The following is a 21,350-nucleotide window of genomic DNA, read 5'->3' on the forward strand; positions in this document are numbered from 1 at the left end:
GCGAGTGCGACTTCCGGTTTTGCAGTGATTTTTGAAGCTGTCGTCATCTTACATTTCGTTACACTCCTCTTCATTGTCCGTCTGTCACGATCACTGAACACACAGCTACATCCGGCTTGTAACTTAGCGGATGATGTTCTTCCGTTTTCTCTGTATTCTATATCGACCTTCGGCACTGTGCCTCTTCACTCACTAACACTTTGGCTCCATTGGTACGGAGGTATCCACCAAGCACTAACTGTTTGCCTACTTTCGAATCCACTTTGGACCGACATAATTCCCTCACAGCTACACAAAAGAAAGAGCTGACCACGAGTGACATTTTGAACGTATTGAGGGCATTGAACAGGTGCTGCTCATGGTCATTTACAACAGTACAACCTGCCAGCTTAGCTAGCACCTGCATTTCTGTTTGAGCGCGCATTTCTCGCAGGGTTCTTTACTTTTTGTCCATACCTTGTAGAAACAAGAACCGCAAGTTCCCTGGCAGGAGTTACTCATAAGCGTTGAGGCCACACAGCCTTGTAGCTGTTGCAGCGTGTGATAAGGAATAAGGTGAACTGTTAAAAGTTGCTAAATACTTGGGCGGTGGGACTTCTATGTGTTGCAGTCAGACGTCTAAATGTGTTTCGTTTAAAGATACTTGCTGGGGTAAAAATGTCGTACCTCCCAGCAGTTTCACCGTATAGGCATTTCTCTAGCGCAGGAAGTGTTGTTGCGGCAGCAGAAGTGTCGACAAGGCGGCAGCAGAGTGCAGGTGGTGGAGGCGGAGCTCCCCGGTGGCGCTAATGCCCGCTAATTACGGCGGGTAACCCGCGCCGCCCCCGGCGATGTATCCTCATTGTGGCGGCGGCGCGCACAGTACACAAGCCACCGCCGCCGGCCCGGCTTTGCCGCCGCCGCCGCCGCCGCCGCCACCGCTCATACACCACGCGTTCGTCTCAATTAGCCGCAAAGCCCGCGCCTCGCGGGCCAGCCTAAGTCGCGCCTGCGCCTGGAGCCAACTTTCCCGCGCCGCTCCACTGTTCGGTCTCTGCGGGCAGGCTCCCCAGAGCGCGGTAGCTTTACGGCTGTCCTGTCCCCAACGCCAGATGCAGGGGAGAGAGGCGCGTGCGTACACGAACGCTGCCCGCTCTGCTAAGCGTCGCCGACCTGGTGATCATTCTAGCGCAGAGGAGGACAACTCCAGACGTTGTGACGCGTCGGAACGAAGAGCAGACCTATCAATACGTGTGCCGTCGGGCGACAGTTGTGCAGAGGTCATCAAACTTTTTTCACAGCGGGCCTGATAACTGACAACATTAAGAGCTCGTCCCTCATCATTATTTTGCTCAATACGTGCGTGTCGGGTAACATCTGTGTAATTCAATGCTGCCTACAACAGAGATAACTAAACTTTCCTCACAGCAGGCCAAAATGAAGAGCGCGTGCCACAGTAGTCATACTGTACAATACCTGCAGGCCAGAACGGAAGCTCTGGAAGTTCACCGATCCGTGTTACTCGCCGATGAGTTGCTCTGTGACCTCACAGAAAACAACGGCGACCAACATATTTATTAATAAATAAGTTATCGAAGCAGGTGACTTTAGCTAAAATGTAGCTGCATCAGACCTAACATCCACATATCTGAATCTCACAAACTAAGCAACAAAAACATATCTCATATACGAAAACATTTGCTCACAGAACTAAGAAGTTCCAAACACTTATGTCGTACCAGCGGAAAAGCTCTTCGTCTGAGAAACTCACCATCAGGTAAGCAGCGGTAAAATTTAACAATTTCTTCGTCTCTGTTCTTCTCTTTCAATGACACGCATTTTAACTGGAACATCCTCAAGGTTTGAATGAAACAGATTTTGGAACGGAAGAACATCTGAAAAATCTCTCAAAAATGGTTCAATTCACGAACAACTTTGTCGTAAAATGAGTGTTGACATTTTCGGTGTTGTAGCACAAACTCATTAAACAGTGAAAATGAGAAAATTACTCTTCTTCCACTTGTACTTCAAACAGTGACAGCTTTCTTCGAAGGCCTTTCATAAATCTGTAGAGATATCAGACGACATTAACGTTTCCCTGAAGTTTCAGGCTCGGTTCAGTCATGTCGACTGTATTGTCGACTAAAATATTCAACTTTGACAGCCAGTTAGGGTACGACGACTGTGGATCAGCTCTCTCTTTTTCAGTGAGAAAAAACATCTACTTCGTTTCGGATCTACTAAAAACGAAACAGGATCTCACCATCTCACTGGTGTACAATAAGATAAGTCACAGGGTTCAGGATCAATTTCTTCAAGAACAGCCTGCAACTGACGATTATCGAGTGTATCTCACAGAATGAATTCACAGGCAGAAAAGACTTTGATACAGAGTGCTTGCACATGTTTGATGCAGTGTATGAAGAGAGCCGCCTGAAACTGGAACTCTTCCGGGTCACCACCATAGAACAAAGTACATTTAAGGCACATAGCAGCCAAAAGATCTCCGTACGTTCGAAAATCTCCTAGTATTCCAAACATGATATTTAAATTGAAACTGTACCGCAACGTATAGGTCCCATACGTTTTATAAAACAAATTAAAATATCGTTGGCGGACCGGATAAATTTAGGTTGTGGGCCGGATCCGACCCTTGGGTTCTAGTGTTATAGTGTGGTACTTCCTGACAGAGAGTAACGGCACAGTGAGTAAGGAACTGGAGGGTTCAGTTATCTTTAGAGCTATAGATGACAACATTGCGAGCACAAGTAATACAGAGCAACCAGTTTTCTTGTCTGTAGTATAGAATCTTTTTCTGTTTATTCGATGCTATGATGTTTGAAAGCGTTTAGTATGTAGAACACGATTGACGAAGTATTAAGAAATGTAATTTACAACGTCGCTGTTCTACTGGGTGATTAAAAAGTCATTATAAATTTGAAAACTGAATAAATCAAGGAACAATGTAGATAGAGAGGTACAAATTGACACACATGCTTGGAACGACATGGGGTTTTGTTAGAACCAAACAAAAGTTCAAAAAATGTCCGACAGATGGTTCTTCATCTGATCAGAATAGTAATAATTAGAATAACAAAGTAAGACAAAGCAAAGATGATGTTCTTTACAAGAAATGCTAAATATGGCCACCATAATTCCTCAACAATAGCTGTAGTAGAGGTATAATGTTAAGAACAGCACCGTAAAGTGTGTCCGGAGTTATGGTGAGGCATTGGCGTCGGAAGTTGTCTTTCAGCATCCCTAGAGATGTCGGTCGATCACGATACACTTGCGATTTCAGGTAACCCCAAAGCCAATAATCGCACAGACTGAGGTCTGGGGACATGGGAGGCCAAGCATGACGAAAGTGGCGGCTGAGCAAACGATCATCACCAAACGACGCAAGCATGGGATCTTTCACGAGTGTAGCAATATGGGGTGGAGCGCCATCTGGCATAAGCATCGTACGTTCCTGCAGGTGTTCATCAGCCAGGCTGTGGATGATGTGATTCTGTAACAAGATTGTCATGCGCAGTCATTGACGTTTTGCTGTCCTACACGATCTGTCGGACATTTTGTGAACTCTGTAATTTTTTTTTGTTCTAGCAAAACCCCGTGTCATTCCAAGCAGGTGTGTCAATTTTTACCTCTCTATCTACATTATCCCGTGGTTTATTAAGTTCCCCAATTTATACTGACTTTTTGATCACCCGGTATGTGCCATGAAAATTCATGTCAGAAATGTAAAGACGAAGAACGTGACGCCGTAATATCGGAATTATAGCAACATGCTAATGTAGAAACCATCAAAATAGCGAAGCTTCTGTCCGTCTGAGCTGCAAAATAGGTCTTCATATAGCCAAGAAAGAAAGGGATTTGTCTGAAAGGTGTCCAACAGGAACTAGGTGTCGCGTCATGTAAGTCTGTACAATGTTTACAGTATTCCTTCGCTGTTGATGAGAGTGTTGACACATCAGATATTCTGCAATTTACTGTTTCCATTAGGGGCGGCGACGGCAATTTGAACATCACAGAGGAATTCTTGGAAATAATCCCGATAGGCGCACCACCACGGATTTGAACATTTTCAAAGGTGTTGAATGAGCTATTGCATATTCTGGCCTGGCTTGGAATAAACACATTTCTCTTACAACAGGTGGGATTCCGTCCATGGTTAAAGTCAATGTCGGATTTTTCTTCCAGTTTTTTGGTTTAGTACAGCCCGCCACAAATTCCTCTCCTCTCCCAACCTTTTACTTCAGAGTAGTACTTGCGAACTATGTCCTCAATTACTTGCTGAATATATTTCTATCTCTGTCGTCCTCTAAAGTTTTGCCCTCTACAGATACCCCTAGAACCACCGAAGTCGCTCCCGGATGTCTTAACAGATGTCCTGTCATGCTGTCTCTTCTCCTTCGTTTTCCACATATTCCTTTCCTCTGCCATTCTGTGCACATCCTACTAATTCGTCTGTAGCACCACATTTCAAATCCTTCGATTCTCTTCAGTTCCGGTTTTCACATAGTCCATACTTCACTACCGTGCTCCAAATGTACGTCATCAGAAATTTCATCCACAACTTAAGGTTTATATTTGAAACTAGTAGACTTTTCTTGGCATGGGGTGCCCTTTCTGCCAGTGTTAGTCTACTTTTGATGTACTCCTTGCTCCTTCCGTCATTGGTTATTTTTCTGTCTAGGTAGTAGAATTCCATAGCCTCATCTACTTTGTGACCACCAATCATGATGTTGAGGTTCTCGCTGTTCTCATTTCTGTTACTTCTCATTTCTTTCGTCTTTCTTCAATTTACTCTCAACTCATTAGACTATTCATTTCATTCAGCAGATCATATAATTCTTCATCACATTCACTCAGGGTAGCAGTGTCATCAGCAAATCTTATAATTGATATTCTTTCACCTTGCATTTTAATTCCGTTCCTTAACCTTACTTTTACATCCATCATTGCTTCTTCGATGTACATATTCAACACTAGGGGCAAAAGACTACATCTCTGTCTTATACCCTTTTTAAACCGAGCACATTGTTCTTGGTCGTCCACTCTTACTACTTCCTCTAGCCTTGTGTACATATTGTATATACTTGTCTATACTTACCCCTATATTTCTCAGGATTTCGAACGTCTGACACCATTTAACCATTTCACATTGTCGACCGCTTTCTCCAGCTCGATAAATCCTATGAAATTGTCTTGATTTTTCTTTAGTCTTGTTTCCACTATAAGTCGCAACGTGGTGCCTTTACATCTCCAAAAGGCGAACTGATCGTCATCTAATACATCCACAATTATCTTTTATATTCTTCTGTGTATTATTTTTGTCACCAAGTTTGATGCATGAGCTGTTAAGTTGATTGTGTGGTGATTCTTGCATTTGTCAGCTCTTGCAGTCTTCGAAATTGTGTGGATGATATTTTTCCGGAAGTCAGAAGGTATATCTCCAGACTCGTACATTTACACACCAACTTAAACAGTCGTTTTGTTGCCACTTCCCTGAATGAGTTTTGAATTGATTATGGTATTTTATCTATCCATTCTGCCTTTGTTGATCTTACACCCTTCAAAGCTCTTTTAAATTATGATTCTAATACTTCATCCCCTATCTGTTCTAAATTGACTCCTGTCATTTCTTCTATTACAACAGACAATTTTTCACCCACATAGAAGTCTTCAATGTAGTCATCCCACCTATCGGCTCTATCCTCCGCATTTAACAATGGAATGTTAATGTACCACTCTTGCTTTTCATTGCATCGAAGGTTGTTTTGACTTGCCTATATGCTGAGCCAGTCCTTCCGAATTGCATTTTTTTTATTTCTTCACATTCTTCTTGCAGCCATTTCACCTAAGCTTCCTGCACTTCCTGTTCATTTCATTCGGAAGTGACTCGCATGTTTGTATTCCTAAATTTCCCTGAACATTTTTGTACTTCCATCTTTCATAGATTAACTGAATTATTTCTTATCTTACCCATGGTTTCTTCGTAGTTACCTTCTTTGCACCTATGTTTTTCCTTCTACTTTTGATTGCCTTTTTAAGAGGCCCAGTCCTCTTCAACTGTAATGCGCGCTGAGATATTCGATATTGCTGTATCTATAGTCTTAGAGGACTTCAAGCTCACCTCATCATTGCTTTCTACTTTTGTATCCCAGTTCTTCGCATATGGATCCCTTCTGACAAATCTCTTAAACTTCAGCCTTCTCTTCATCACCACTACCTCATTATCTGAGTCTAGATCTGCTCCAGGTTACGCCCTACAATCCAGAAACTGATTTCGGAATCTCTGCATAACAATGATGTGATATAACTGAAATCTCCCTCTATCACCAGTCTTTTCCAAGTGTACCTCCTCCTCTTGTGATTCTTGAACATAGTATTCGCTACTACTAATAGCTATAATGTATTACAGAACTGCATTCCAATCACACATGACTATTAGATTTTTATCTTCCTCCACGTACTGTATTACCCTTCAGTATCATCATATGCTTTCTTTGCCTCTTCATCGTCCGCTTGTGACGTCGGCTTGCGGCTTGTACATCTGAACTATTGTTGTAAGTGTTGGTTTGCTACCGATTCTGGTAAGAACAACCCTATCACTGAACTGCTCATAGTAACCCACTCTCTTCTATACCTTCCAATTCATAGCTTATCTTATTTTTATGCTGCTGTAGATATTACCCTAACTGATCTGACCAGAAATCTTTCTCTTATTTCAATTTGAATTCACCGACCCCTAACGTATCTAGATTGAGCCTTTGCATTTCTCTTTTCAGATTTTCTAGTTTCCCTACCACGCCCAAGCTTCTGACATTCCACGCTCCGACTCGTAGAACGTTATCCTTCGTTTGCTATTCAATATGTTTATCATGGCCACCTACCCCTCGGCAGCCCCTCCTGGAGATCCGAATGGGAACTATTCCGGAATCTTTTGCTAATGGAGGGATCATCACGACACTTCTTCAATTACCGGTCACATTTCCTGCGGATACACGTTACGTGTCTTTCTTTAATGCAGTGGTTTCCACTGCCTTCTGCGTCCTCACACCGTTCATCATTGCTGATTCCTTCGCCTCCAGATGCAGTTTCCCACCCCGAGGTGAACCTCTGTCCGCTCTTTTGACAAGGCCGCTGGCTGATTGATGGTGGCGTCTTATGCCTGAAGTCTTCGGCCACCAAAGCTATTAGTCAAAATGTAAGTGGTGGCGGGTTTCGAGCCCGCGACCTTGAACGTCTTTGGTTTCTAATGAAAGACACTACCCCTTGACACAAGATTATATCAATCTTATTTATGGTGCAATTCATGATCTCACTGGAATCGACTGCATTCTTCATCAACAGAAACTATTCGCTAAGTGCATTAAAATTAAAAATATTTTGGGTACCTTGGTACAAGATACAAGTTTCATTTGTTCAAGAGGATTTATACATAGACAATTTAAACCTTTTTAGAAGAGTGTGACACCCATATGGTGACCTGTCTTATCGTTGTAATGTGGGCTGATTGAGAAGGTGTAAGGTTTTAGATCAAGTAGGGTCCTTTGACATCAGAGACAAAACTGAATTATTCCTGGGTAATCAGAATCAGCCTGTTTCTCTGTTGCAAGAAGAAACCTGGATTTGGGAATTTGTGACTTAAGTTTTCTTCTTAATTTAACAGGTCACTAGAACGATTTAAATACCTGGCTCCAAGGCAAGTCCTTCATCACAACTGGTACGTTGTATAGAATGTATGTCTCCCAAATGACATTGGATATGTCGTCGAATCAGATGTTGGGAAGGGAGTTTTGTACATTTGCGAATTGCGAATATTAGTTTTGCTTTATAATGTGTGCAGATCGTACAGAATCTTCGTAATCAGACTGAGCCCTGGATTCATGATGTAGAAACATTGGCTGAGGAACATCTGCTACTGTGTTTCAGCTCTTTTCAACTGCGTAGTCATTGGTTATCAACAATGTTCCTACTACGTGCCAAATTGAAGTTTTAAATTTAAAATTTGACGATTATTTGAAAGACAAACGTAGCCTGAAGTAAGACTTGCCTGGTTTCTACAAGAACGTTTCCCAAACAAGATTTCTTTGTAAGATAGCAAGAACTATGCCCCTTACATAAAGTAATTAAAGATCATCTAACTCACGTTGAGCATAACAGTAGGGCTGAACAAAAATGACTGACAAGGCACAATGCATCTTGTAGAGGGTATAGTGTGGACGTACTGGAATAATTAATGTTGGGTGATGGTTTTAAAGTAATTCACACACCATGAAAACTTTTTGGAAATGCGTCGATTTACTGGAGGCTAGTTTACCCCAGGGAAGTACTCAGAATCGACCGTGGCCACCGGGGGAGCGGCTAAGGGAAGCTACAATAGGCAGCTTAGGGCGGCTCAAGCTCTGAGAAAGAGGTAACGGGGCGCGGCCTCCAGCCACCTTCAGATGAGTGACAGTGAGTGGGTGGCTGACCCCGAATCCATGCTGCTGTACCGGGAAACCGACGGAGAACTTTTACGCATGTTGATAAATGTCCGTCGTCCCGTTTTCTGTGAAACATGCGAGAAAGCCGCGCAAAGCTACAGTGGAGCGGTCAACAGAGGTCAAAATATGCGTGTTCGCGACTATAGCAACTTCACGCTGAATTCACGGTCCACAGAGTTTGAAGTAAAACAAGTAAAGAGCGACAGAATGACATACGCCGGCCTCCAATGGGAATGTAGGACCAAAGAATTTGAAGTACCCTCCTGGGAGTCAGAATTCCGGAAAACTTGGTGTTTGTGCAGATGATAACCTTGATAGGTGGCCTGAGAGAAGCTATATAGCAGAAGTTGAGAGGAAGGGAAATTTTGTGAGAATTTTTTCACTTCCCAGAGCAGGCATTGGTCGGCTCTGGAAAGCGACACATAATTAACACGACTTGCGCTGCAATTGGCGTAAGTGATTTTGCCGGAGGGGAAACCGAGGCGAAGAGCGGAGTGGCAGAAGTCTCCGTACAGGTCTTCCGTTCCCAGCTTGCTTAGAGTGCAGACGTGGCGTTCTTTACTCAGCTTGCCTGAGAAAGAGTGAGCATCTCTGCTATTTAGGACTTATCAAATGGAATGATTGAGCTTAGAGATAGAAAGTTTTGGTCCAGCTATGTACTGAACAAGATAGCTAGCAGTGAATAGACGAACGCAACCTTGCAGCACCACGAGGTCAGCCGACGTCCACACAAGGACGCCGCTGCGCCACGCTGTATTCAGTGATATTGCGCCCGCTCCGGCCACTGATTAATTTGTTGGATCACGTAGGCAAAGTTTCCACGAGGATTTCATGGGCCTTGTATTGTAGAATTCTTCTCGCACTTCGCATTATTATGCCTGGGTCAGTCGATAGGAATTACTTTTGAGTTGTCGCGCTTTACTCCACGCAAACGCTATTTATTACCACTGGCTGATAGGAGAGTCTTGTAATGTGATGATTGAAGGTCGGAAGTAAAGAAATAAATTTGTGCTAATCGACTGCATCTGTTTTCAATCAAGTAGTTGAAATCCCAAGTCACTTTCTTAATTAATTTTATGTTCAACATTTGCATCTGGTGTTCAATAGCGGATTATAACATCAATGTGCACCCCTTTTTTAATTTAAAGTGATCAATTCTGAATAAATTAATGTCAACACTGCCACCGCAGTTCAATCAGGAGTCACAGGGCCATATTACATTTTTGAGTTTCCGATATTGCGGCAGTTTTGCACTCTCTGTTGATTTGTTAGTCAATTAGTTGGGGTGAACACACGCCAAAACCAGCTACGTGACGGGTGGGGTATTTCATCTTGTTTGTTGCAGGGATATTATGTATGTTCGGTTCGACACATGTATACCATCATTTTTTTTGTTATGGCATTGCCAAAGCCAAAATCCTGAAGTATATTATCAAATCATAATTTAACATTAAGTTTTCGGTTACAGATATATGATGTATAGATAAAGTAGTTAAGGAAAAACGGAACATAGAATGTCTGAAAATATTCACTTAACCGCTCTTTGCATAGCTCATCTGAAACGTAGTGAAAACGGTATTATGTTCTGTTACACTTATGTTATAACATGACTGTCCTTCATGTTGAACTAGAAAGTTTATTTTGTCATTGCATAATCCCAAAATGTAGTCGTTTATAATCTGTGACCATCATATAATTGGAGAAGTTAGTATTACAATTATGACATCCAAGACGTCAGTTGTGTTGTTAAGATCAGATTTGTTTTCGGAAGTCCTTAAATTTCTTCACCCCGCACCATTAGTCCCCTACAACATCAGTACAGTCGGCGATGAAGTCAAATAATGAACTCTTCTTCGTTGGGAGAGTGTACAGTGGTGTACGTTGACGTCACAACGCATCCCCTGTTCTTGTAGAAGGCGCTCTTAAACAACAGTACAATGAAGGCTTCCTCAGAAAAGGGAAAGCAATGAAACTTAGTGATTTTCATGGACAGCAGTTCTGCAGAGGTGGCATTTAGATAGTTAAGTTTTGTCTTTGACACGATTATCTTGGCCGGTCAAGTATAAACTTACACCTCGGTCTCTTTTCGTGGTATTCATTTCGCTCTCAGACGTCCGATCCGTTCGATGGCAACATTCAATGGAACTAGGAGCACTTCTGAAGATGTCAAACCCAGATCTGGCTGAAAGTCAGAAACAAAAATTTTCTTGGAACCCGACAGTACAAGCTCAAATTAGCGCGGCGAATTTATTGGCACGACGCGTTTCGGCAGCATGCTGCCCTCTTCAGGTGCCTTACGGTTGCTTCACGTGTTGGTCACTGATTCGTCTGCAGCAGGTAAAGCCGATTTTGTTTTTGTTTTGTGGGCAAGTGTGGTTACGTCCTGTAAAGTTGCGGCACACATTGCGGGAATGTGTCATATCTGGCACATGGAGCACAACACCATCACTCCATAAATTCTAATACTGTTGCTTCCATAGCAAGGAGTCTTCAGCTGTGGTTGTAGTGATGACGTTATGTTTCTTCTCGTGCTGTGGTATCAGATAACAATTTATTTCCACTTTGTGGGCGACAACATTTCGGAATATAACCAGACTCGCCCTTCCAACAAGAAAATCTTTTCACGCTGTTTCTGAATCAATAAAACCAATTGTTGTGAAGTAAACTTTAAGTATCTGATTGTGACATTATACTGTCTAAAACGCAACGTTTTATTTGAAAATAGAGGTGAATAAGTTTGATAAAGCGTTGTTGTAGATCTCGTAAAACTGCAGCAGACTTCAATGAATTGTATGACATATAGAAAATTAATGGCGTTGACAATGTCAAAATATGATGATTCAGCCCTTCCCCGGCGAACACGGGTTTACCAGTTTTTGTTGTAGCAGAAGAGTGTTCATTTTATCTTTACGTGATATTCCATCACATACCCCAATTGCCTTCTTCTGGTGGAGAGCGGAGATTGCATTAGTCGCTGTTCGAATGCAAAGGTACTTTCGGATGTATTTTGTACAAAAATATAAAGAACATAATCCTGACACCTAACTCGTCCAGCACCGAACACAGCCTCACTTGTGAGTACTACGCTGGAGATGACGAATTTCTGTACTTTTCTTGAGTGATACTAATTTGCTGCACTTTCTGTAACTGTCAGGATAAAAACAACCTGTTATTTTACGTTGCTAATTACTGCGTAGTTTCGACTGTACGCCCATTCTCAAATGTAGAGTATGAACGGTGAAACGCTGCTAAGTGGTTCACAATCAACTGTCTACTGTCAACTGCCTACGTCAGGAAATTTTAAAAGCAGTGTAGTTGACTAGACTTCAGAATTAAAGCAATGGCAACAGGTTCTACGGAAACAATAGTTACACATAGCTACACAAGTTTTCTGAATTTGTTAACTGAAAATGATTCAGTGCTCCAGTAACAAAGGGTAGTTAAGCTACCTTGCTTATAGGTTTTACAGTAGAAAATAACATTTTCCGTTGTAGCTCGTGAAGTAATTAAATACTCAAGAATGACATTTAGGGCGATTTTCATAATGATATACATTTTCCCTCCTGTTTTCTAGTAATGTAATTATTGCTTACACTGACCTTAAGATTTACGAAAGAGTATAAGTCTCGGGATGTACTTCGTGTCATATTCTCCCACGTTTAGTGTCCTGTGCAGGGAAGTCTCTTGCACAGTACGTCCACTGAACATTACAAACTATATTTCTCCGCAATATGCCAGACTGCTTGACGGATTCCAAACGATGAACACGCATGGTTAATCGTAGAAGAAGAAGAAAACTCGTTCGATATAACTGAAGTTTACGTGCCAAGAACTAGTTGACGTTTCACCACGGATACTAGTAACTTTATTACTGTGATCACTTACAGTGCTGTATGTCATACTCGTACGCTTAAAAACATGTCACTAGCCTGTAACAGAACGATAAGTGCTTGTATAAAGCAGACTGCACTGGTCCGACAACAATGTACGACTATCAAAGAAACAGTCCACTAACCTGATTAACAATCATATAAAAAGCATCACCAATTCAAGCACACGCCAACGAAGTCAAAAATTGGAAGGAAGTGAAATAAAAATGTAAGAAATATTCCATGGTGGAACACGAGACGCTGGTACAGAATCCGACCTTCACAAACGAATGTTTTCGTTGGAACGAGCATTGTCATATCCATGTGGAATATCTAACACAAAATTAATTTAACACATAACTTTGCAGGAACGAGTAAATTAAATATGGAACATAAACACTGATCTAATGAAAACAGATCATTTACTAACAGTGGCCTACGCAGTAAATGTTTTTCAAATGTTTCTTTCAATCCCATTTTCGGGATTACCCCCTCTTCGAAAAGATTAAATTTAATTGGCTTAAGTTAATTAAAAAATAATAGTTGATGCTGTCGACAAATGAAAACAATGTTGGTTCCCCCTTACAGCTGTGGACTGTTGTAGCAGCGATGTTTTCACTTATTTAGAATTGATTTTTGAATGTTTTAGTCAGTTGTCATATTCCCTTCGCGAATAACCAATATTATCGAGAACAGTAGTAGTCTGTATTAATCTTTTGGTAAACCATCTTATACCATTACGAAAGTTTAGACATTCCCTAAATATGGACTACTTAATTCTATTTACATTGATGGCCACATCACAGCAAGAGAGTAATAGTTTCGCAACAGCTGAACATGAAACAGTTGGAGACATTTCAGTGTGAAATGGTTTGCAGATGAAGTGTTCACTCACAGTGAGGTTAAAACTGTAGTTTCACCGACAATCAATGTTTTCTAAGAAATACAAGTAAAGAGCATCTTTTGCTTATGTTAAGTTTCTTTACGTCTGTTCAATAAATATTTTCTCGATATAGTACCGTTCCACTGCGCGAGTACGAATTTAGGGGCGCATCCCACATTGTCAAAGCCACTGCCGACGATCTAATTTTTAAAACTCATGAATTTACAGGTTCAAAGCAATGCAGAAGCGTGAAAGAAGAAAGCGTGCTAAATAGATAAGATGGCAAAGATCTCCTTGCTCGAGCCAAGGAGAAAGAAGGAAACTTAGACGTTGCATGTGAAGTAAGTCTGTTCATACCAAACGTATGTTACCCTGGTGCAATTTCGGCAAATAGAGTGGTGCCAGATTCATTGTATAGTATGTCTACTTCTATTTACATATTACATACATTCCTTCTGGTTTATTTTTGTCTAATTTTCCACTGTCCTTCTCTTCTATTTACGCTTAGATTTATTAGAATACATCAGAATCTTATTCCAGCGACAGAATGGACAGGGTGGGCCAAAAGTCACGAAGGTGCTACAACTGTTAATAAATTATTATTTATCCTTTTCTCCTATCTTTTGTTTTAGGTTAAGACTGATGAAAGGTAACAGACTGATCATGGACAAATTCAGCAGCGTTCAAGGAACGAAAATTCTGGAGCTCTGCTATGACTTCTGACTTTTGGCCCTCCCTTTTTGCTTAATTTCACGGATGCTTTTTTAATTTGCTTTTTCATGTGATTTAATGTTGTATTCTTACTAATCTCTTCATATCTGTGGGTTCTATAAATTATTCAACATAATTTTGTGTTCTAAAATTGCTATGAGTCCTTGCATCATTTCTTTCTACAAAGTCACATGAGACTGATGTGTTAGGTTATTGTTGACTGTGTTAACCAGAGTCCTAGTAAGCTATTTCAAAGTATCACTAAAACAATATATTGCACTTACTCACTAAGTCAACTTTCTTCCTTCCGTACTATCGAAAATCACATAGCGTGTACCTGAGGGTCTATCCCATTGTCGCTCTTGACGAAGAGTCGTCTTTGCTCCTGAACATAGCTTAACTCTTGAATACTGCTTGTTGTAGTATACATTAATATAATGACGATCGCGTAGAGATCATCACTTGGATGGGGCAACAGTTGATACGTACGAAACCGACGGCTTCTCAAACCAATCCAATACGTGTTTGCAGAGCACATGACTGCCGGGCAGGAGCACAAGTCACATACCAGTACACTTTTTACTTTCTTTATTTACCTCAACATTCAGCATAATAGTAGCCACAGCGCAGATATTCAGACTACAAAAACCGGTTCTTAGCAGGTAAACTTTCTTTAAATGAAATGTAACAATATAATAAAGAAACAATAATAGACAACATATTGAATTAGTAGTTCGGAGCCACCGCCGATTAACTCATAAATTAAGAGCGTAAATTCTTAATTAAATAGAGCATTTACATATGAATGCTTGAATTTAAAACACAATCACTCTTGTACCATGAAAAAATAGGCATGGCCAGTGAAATTCCGACTCAACTGAATTTAGACTTCAGATTAAAAACGTTGAAATTCCATTAGGAAATTATTCATCACAAGCATACAACAAATCCCGTGGAAAGGAGACTTCAAGTGTGTCACAGTTTCACAGCATTTAAACAATTTATCTTAAAGAAAAACAGAAAAGACAAAATCTTGCAAACAGCAGTTTTAATTGTATATTCTGCAACCTGATGGTCCCAGTAGAAACAGTACCCTCTACTTCCCTTTACTTAAAATAGCACGATTTGTTACTAAAAAATGTTCTTAAAGTAGGCGCTTTCTCATCAACACTATGTCTTTGCACTACGGCCCCTTGCAAGAGCGTAGGTCACACTGACTGAGTCCAACGTCAGCAACAGCTAAGGCAGCCTCGAAAAGAAGTAGCACTCTACAATAAACAGAAAAACGAGTGAAGTTATAGCCCTAGGCTATAACTATGACTCTTGTGATGTCGTCAACATTTTTTAAGCACTAATCTGAGAAAGCAAACATTGAATTAACCGGACAGAGCAACCAGTCGTTTCCATAAATACCACACAGTTCCATCTTCTGGCTCATATAGACAAATTTTCAGAGAAGGAGGTGAAATTTAACTATGACTAGTCGACTTCTACCTTTCCTCTTCACATGGCCGTAGTGAAAATGGTCAGCAGATTACTACTTAATTACACAACTCAAGTTTCAGAAGCACTTGACGATCATGAGGCTTAATTATCCTAAGCAGTACTGAGGACCAGTAACACGCAGCAAATAGATTTGAAATTTACAGTGTGCATAATGACACCTCCCATATTGAACGTAGCTTAAGAATCACTAACAGAACTGCAGGAGCTTGGCGTTTTTCACTGACTTCACGTTAAAACATTTAAAATGGTGCATGCCAGGCACGACCACAGAAAGCTCATTTTAAGGGCACAACAAACTACTTTAAATAAGCAAGCGGTATAAAAGGGACAGAAATAGGGCACGCCTGAGCCAGAAATTAAAGTAGTGCAACACGACATGGCGACGGTTTCCAACACAAATATAACTGCCAACAACGTGGTATTTCGGAGCACATAACTTACAACAGCCCACCCGCGAGAAAGAACGCCGTTCGTAAGAGCAGCATGATGGTTGGAGAAACTGAGTGATGCCACAGAACAGGACACAGCCACACCAAGGCCTAACCGCCCACGGACAGCAACGGCTGCCACTGCGGTCGTTAACACCCCAGTGCAGCTACACCACCGTACCGGCAAACTCAGCAGTGATATCTGATCAGCGTCACACCAGACAAGCAACGACCGCGCATTACTCCAGGGCTGACTGTCGTCTGTGACCGCCGTAGCCGTATCATGCTCTTACACGAGAGTACTACCTTCTCCCGAACGTTCTCGGCACTCCCTCTAATCCCTCTTGAAACCGAGCTATCAGCCTACTTTTGAACTGCACGTGGCCAACCACATCACGGAAAAACAAGCTGAGCCGTGCTGGCCCCGGCTTCTGCGTTGGTTTAAACCTTCACTGATACTCTGCGTTTGGTTTTCCCGCTGTTATTGCGGTTATGTCGTGATTCTTCCTCTTTCTGCGTGTGGCAGTAGCTGTGTGTATCGGTATTCCCACCTTGTACTATCTTTGGTCTTGTGCTTATAGTTTCCGGCTAGCCGGTGTGCGGTAATCGGCCAGTTGGTGTTGTTCAGCCAGGAAATCTCCGCGCTACACAGTGGGCCGGGCCTGCTGGCGGTCTCTACGCAGTGTCTGAGTGTGTGGGAGCTGTTTTGATTGCTACGAGGTTCGTGGCTCATCGACCCGTCAAAACTGAGTGGTGATTTAATTACCGAAGCCAGTCTGTTCACATTGTGCTGTTGGTTTTCATGGTTGGCTCTTGGGGGTACTCCCGTGAGCAACAGCGAGTGTTCGAGTTGGCGAATGTTTTGCCACCATCCGGTGGAGTTTAACTGGTCTTAGGTTATTTGAAGTCCAAGTGCACCACCGGAATTTTCTGCCTTGTGGCCGTTAGCGTTCCGGTTACGTGGCCTGGCCACTGACGAAAAAATTCAGGTAGTGTCCTTTCCTTACTGTGTTGTCGCTGTCCTACACGTGTGTGTAGTTTTGAGAGTTTATGCATGCTTGGTTCTGGACTGCTACGCCTCTTACTTTTTGGCTTTGGATTTCCTTGTGTACTGGTCGGGAGGACGTCCTGTCTCTTGGTTGGGTTGCCGGCGGATCGGATATAGTTGGGCCGACTAACTGTCTCCCCTAAGCGAACGTTAATATTTCAAGTGCAGAACTCCGATCGATCTACGTCACATGATATCTGAAGAATGTTTGTCAAATCTCTTATAAATTGATAAATACACACCTTGAATTCGCATTATTTTCTTGAATTTATTGTGCCTTCGACTAACTATACATTCACAATGGAGCTTAATAGCGTCGCATAACAATAGCAAATCTATCCCACGTAAAACACGTCCGATCTCTGTAATTGCTTCAAACAGCCCCCCAAATATACATCTTTGGTTACTTGTTCCAGAGAGACGTGACCGTAGCACGGAACGTCCAATTGTCGCAGGCAGTTTGTACTACTCTCGGCATTAACATTACGCCACACCTGATTGATAGGTTTTGACCATTTGCAATCCATCATATCAGGCACAATACACATACTCGTTAATAATCTATAGGAATTTGAGAAGAGTGATGTCAATATGTACAACATTGGATTGAAACCAGCAACAAACATTTTGGATCATTTGCCCAGTAGCATAACGTGTCTGACAGCTAGTGAAGCTAATTTCCATTCAATTTAAAACCATTTATTCTGGAGAACATCTCTTTCTCTTCCAATGACGAATTTACACTCAAAACAATATTACACGTAGTTGTATGCGTAGGACTGAAAATAATAATGCGTTCATTAATGTTAATACTAATCACGGATACATATCCTGTGGGATGACCCACTCCACATCACTATGATAAAAGAATAGTTCAAATCATGTACGGAACTACTAACAAACATCTTTGCACTAAATCGTCACCGAGTTGTGCTTACGTCATCACACAAATGGTTTTGTTGTTGTTGTATGTAATGTTAAAGACCATATCTAAAACCACTGATCACAATGGTGGAAGGATTGGTTGACTGCCATGCTGCATACGGTAAACTGCCCATACAGGACCGCTGCATGACTTGACATATAAACATAGTACTTGGCCTCGGTCGAGTGTTATAGTCGACTGTGCATGCGATCACAGTCGCTACAAGGTATGTCAAAATCTTAAGAACAGAACTGATACTTAAAGAGTCCACAATCAATCCAAACTACTGAAAACAAGAAAACAGTAAACGTTAACCACACTATGACGACCAATGGCTCGGAAACACGTGACAGTGCTTACACCAAACTAAATCGTTATCTGACGGCTATCACAGTAAGTGAACAATTATAAAATAAAGTGACAAAATTAATATGTGAAATATATCAGAAACGGCAATTATGATCTCACAGACCAATCATTAGTTATAAATTACATTGTTATAAGAAATTTACCATTGTTTATATGTTGTGTCGTTCATATTTTCAGACAGCACTTTGTTTGGGAGTTACGTTATTGTTATTAAACAGACATATTTCGTGGTACTTTTAATTACTTATATCAACTTCAGAATTTGCATACATATTACCACAAACTACCATTAAAAATATTGTCCTTCGTATAATGCTTTCTTAAATTAGTTTTTAGTATTGAAATCAATGTACTGCTTCGTTATTCTCGACGTACTTCATGTGTAAATACATATTTTCCGGTAGTGATCGTGAGGTGTAGTTAATGGAAACCTTATTTCGATAGCCCAAGGCTAGTGGGAATAATTATTTTTTGATTAACGAAGGTTGGTGTTTATCTTCGTCTCTAGTTAATATCCTATTCCAGTTACAAAAGAAATCTTTAAATATTCCTTCTTGTCTTGTTTTACTCTTTCTTGTAGTGGATCGCCTCATTTCATAATTTCATTAGTTTTGGTTATATTGTTGCAGCATGGGTGAGTATGGCAGGTTCGATAACAGTTTTGCTCACGAGCGACTCACCATTCGGCGACCCCGCTCACCCACCCACCATCCCCACCCTCACGACCCCCCCCCCCCCCCCCCACCCGCTGCTCCCAGCTTTGCCGCTCCCCTCATCCTCACCCCTCCCCCTCCCCCAAGCGGCGGTTTGCGCCGCTTGGGCCATAAAACAGCCCTTTGGGTAAGAGATGGTTAATGTATCCTTTACATTAGTGTATAAAAGTTCTTCAAGTCTAAGTAAAAAAGGTTGCTTTGAAACGATGAAAGTTCATACCACTTGCTTCGTTTACTGAGTTCTTAAGCAAGCACATCATAATAATAGCTAGATCCCATCACCTTCTTATTTAGCTGATAACTTTATTTACTCTCTTACACTGAAGTTTACTGTTGCTGTACTGCTTTTCGAAAATAAACTTTCACACTATAACAATCCATAAGAACTTTAGTAGCCGTTAGAATAATAATGTAGCCCATGAACAGATGCTTCTGACTAAGAAAGACGCTACCTTTTTTCCCACTAATATTGTGTGTTGTTACGCTCGCCCTCCGTGAATAAACCGATTAATCACTCACAATTGCTCTACCATTCAATGGAAAAAAAATCAAATTCATATTGTACCAACACCTGCAGTGTGATCATATATTTCTGACGCAGTTCGACCGCATACGACCGTTCCAGGCAAAAGCTGAACAAGGAACTTCCTCTCTCGTAGACTGGTAGCCCTTGGGCCCTATAGAACGAAGTAGCGAGACAACGCCTCCTGACAGCCGAGAACCTCCATGGAAATTAGTATCCCTTAGGCTACGGCATCATGCTAAGCACACAGCTGGGAACTTACGAGACCGCCTGCGCTGAGCTCTATTCGACTAAGCTAGACACCTGGCCTGTGGCTAGACGAACAGTCGTGCTGGTTCTTCTTCTCCTTTCGCCTAGTGGATGCGATTACATAATTTCTTCTGTTTCTTCTCTGGCACGGATGGCGAAGCATTAATATCAGTAATTTTTGAAAAATTAATGCAATCTTAAACCGACTGCTGCAACAAATAAATTCTGAATTTAGCTTCGTAGTATAAGGTTTTTTCAAAGATGAGATCTCACCCATACAAGGTAGCAAACTCTGGGAGAACAGATGATCGTCATTTTAGCGTATATGTTTATTTCGCTCAACGTCCAACAACTGTTCACCTTTGCTTCTAGACAGCTCTGTGCATCAGGTGTGTTAACTGAGGAAAATTTGGAATCTAATCGTCTTGAAACAGCGTAGCACTTTCACCTGTAGTTAACTGGCTTTCACTTTCTAAAATACTTATATGTTTGTGTTCGGAGGTCACTGTAGTACTTTATTTAACTCGTAATCGGTCGAAAAGCGCCAAGAGCTTATGGCGATATCGTCAGTATCCTCTCCATTTCGTGGAGATACGCTCTGAACATTAACTAGCTCTGCAGTTAGTATTTTGTTTTTGTAATTTTTCCGTAATAACCGTGAGAAGGATTATAACAGTACCGCCTGCTACTGTTATACCATAACCTCATAGCTGGAGGCAGATGGTATAGTGAAATTATTTTTATTAAAGCAATTACAGTATAAAGAAGGAGAGCAGAGTTACCATCTGAAAGGAATTATGTTGCGTTGACCGTGATGTTCCTAACGGAGGTGGCTTATCGGAAGTGAAATTCAGAATTACGTTAATATTTAAACAGTAAGAAAGAAAAATTTACCTATGCACAGTGTCCCAATGATAATAAAAACGGTCGCCAGTCTAATTAGGCATAATAATGAGTAACATTCTTCCTCAAGAAACTGAAAATAAGTAACTTCAATGGGCGAACACAGTCTATACTTCGTAACACGAAAGTGCAATGAACTCTGGCACCTGCATATGTTAACGTTAAGGTTGGAGCAGACAGTTAGAGCAGAACAAACTATTTGCATAAACATAACAGACAACGATACACACTATTACCTTCGGGACTTAGTCAACTGAATGGTCTCAATAATATTAGGATCAATACTCGCTGTAGAATCGTAAAATGGACATAGGTTCAATAATGCTTTTCAAACGTATTCGTATCTAACCCTATATTGTACAGAACTTCACACGAATTGCAAGAGTAATTCAAACTCCCTATAATTAAGTAACTTTGAGCATTTGGACTACTTTCAATTGGGGGATGGGCTAAATCTTGACCACTTTAGTCGTGCAAAATAAACGCACTTCCATTACATTAGTGAAACAAGAACAAGCCTGAACATGTAAATTTCAACAGTTGCAGTTCTGAACTTCTACTGCAAGAAACACAAAACTGAGATATATGTAAGGTCCTTTCAACAAACAATATTAAATTTAGCACACTCTGTTGCCATATTAATTTCAGTCCGTCATTTCTTGGTGGCGATGATAGGTACCAACTCCAGAAATGTTGTAGCTCTTTATCCGTCCATCCGAGGCATTATAAACCTGCACGAAAAGCCTCTC

This window comes from Schistocerca gregaria, chromosome 1 (assembly GCF_023897955.1).
Source record: "Schistocerca gregaria isolate iqSchGreg1 chromosome 1, iqSchGreg1.2, whole genome shotgun sequence".
NCBI lineage: Eukaryota > Metazoa > Arthropoda > Insecta > Orthoptera > Acrididae > Schistocerca > Schistocerca gregaria.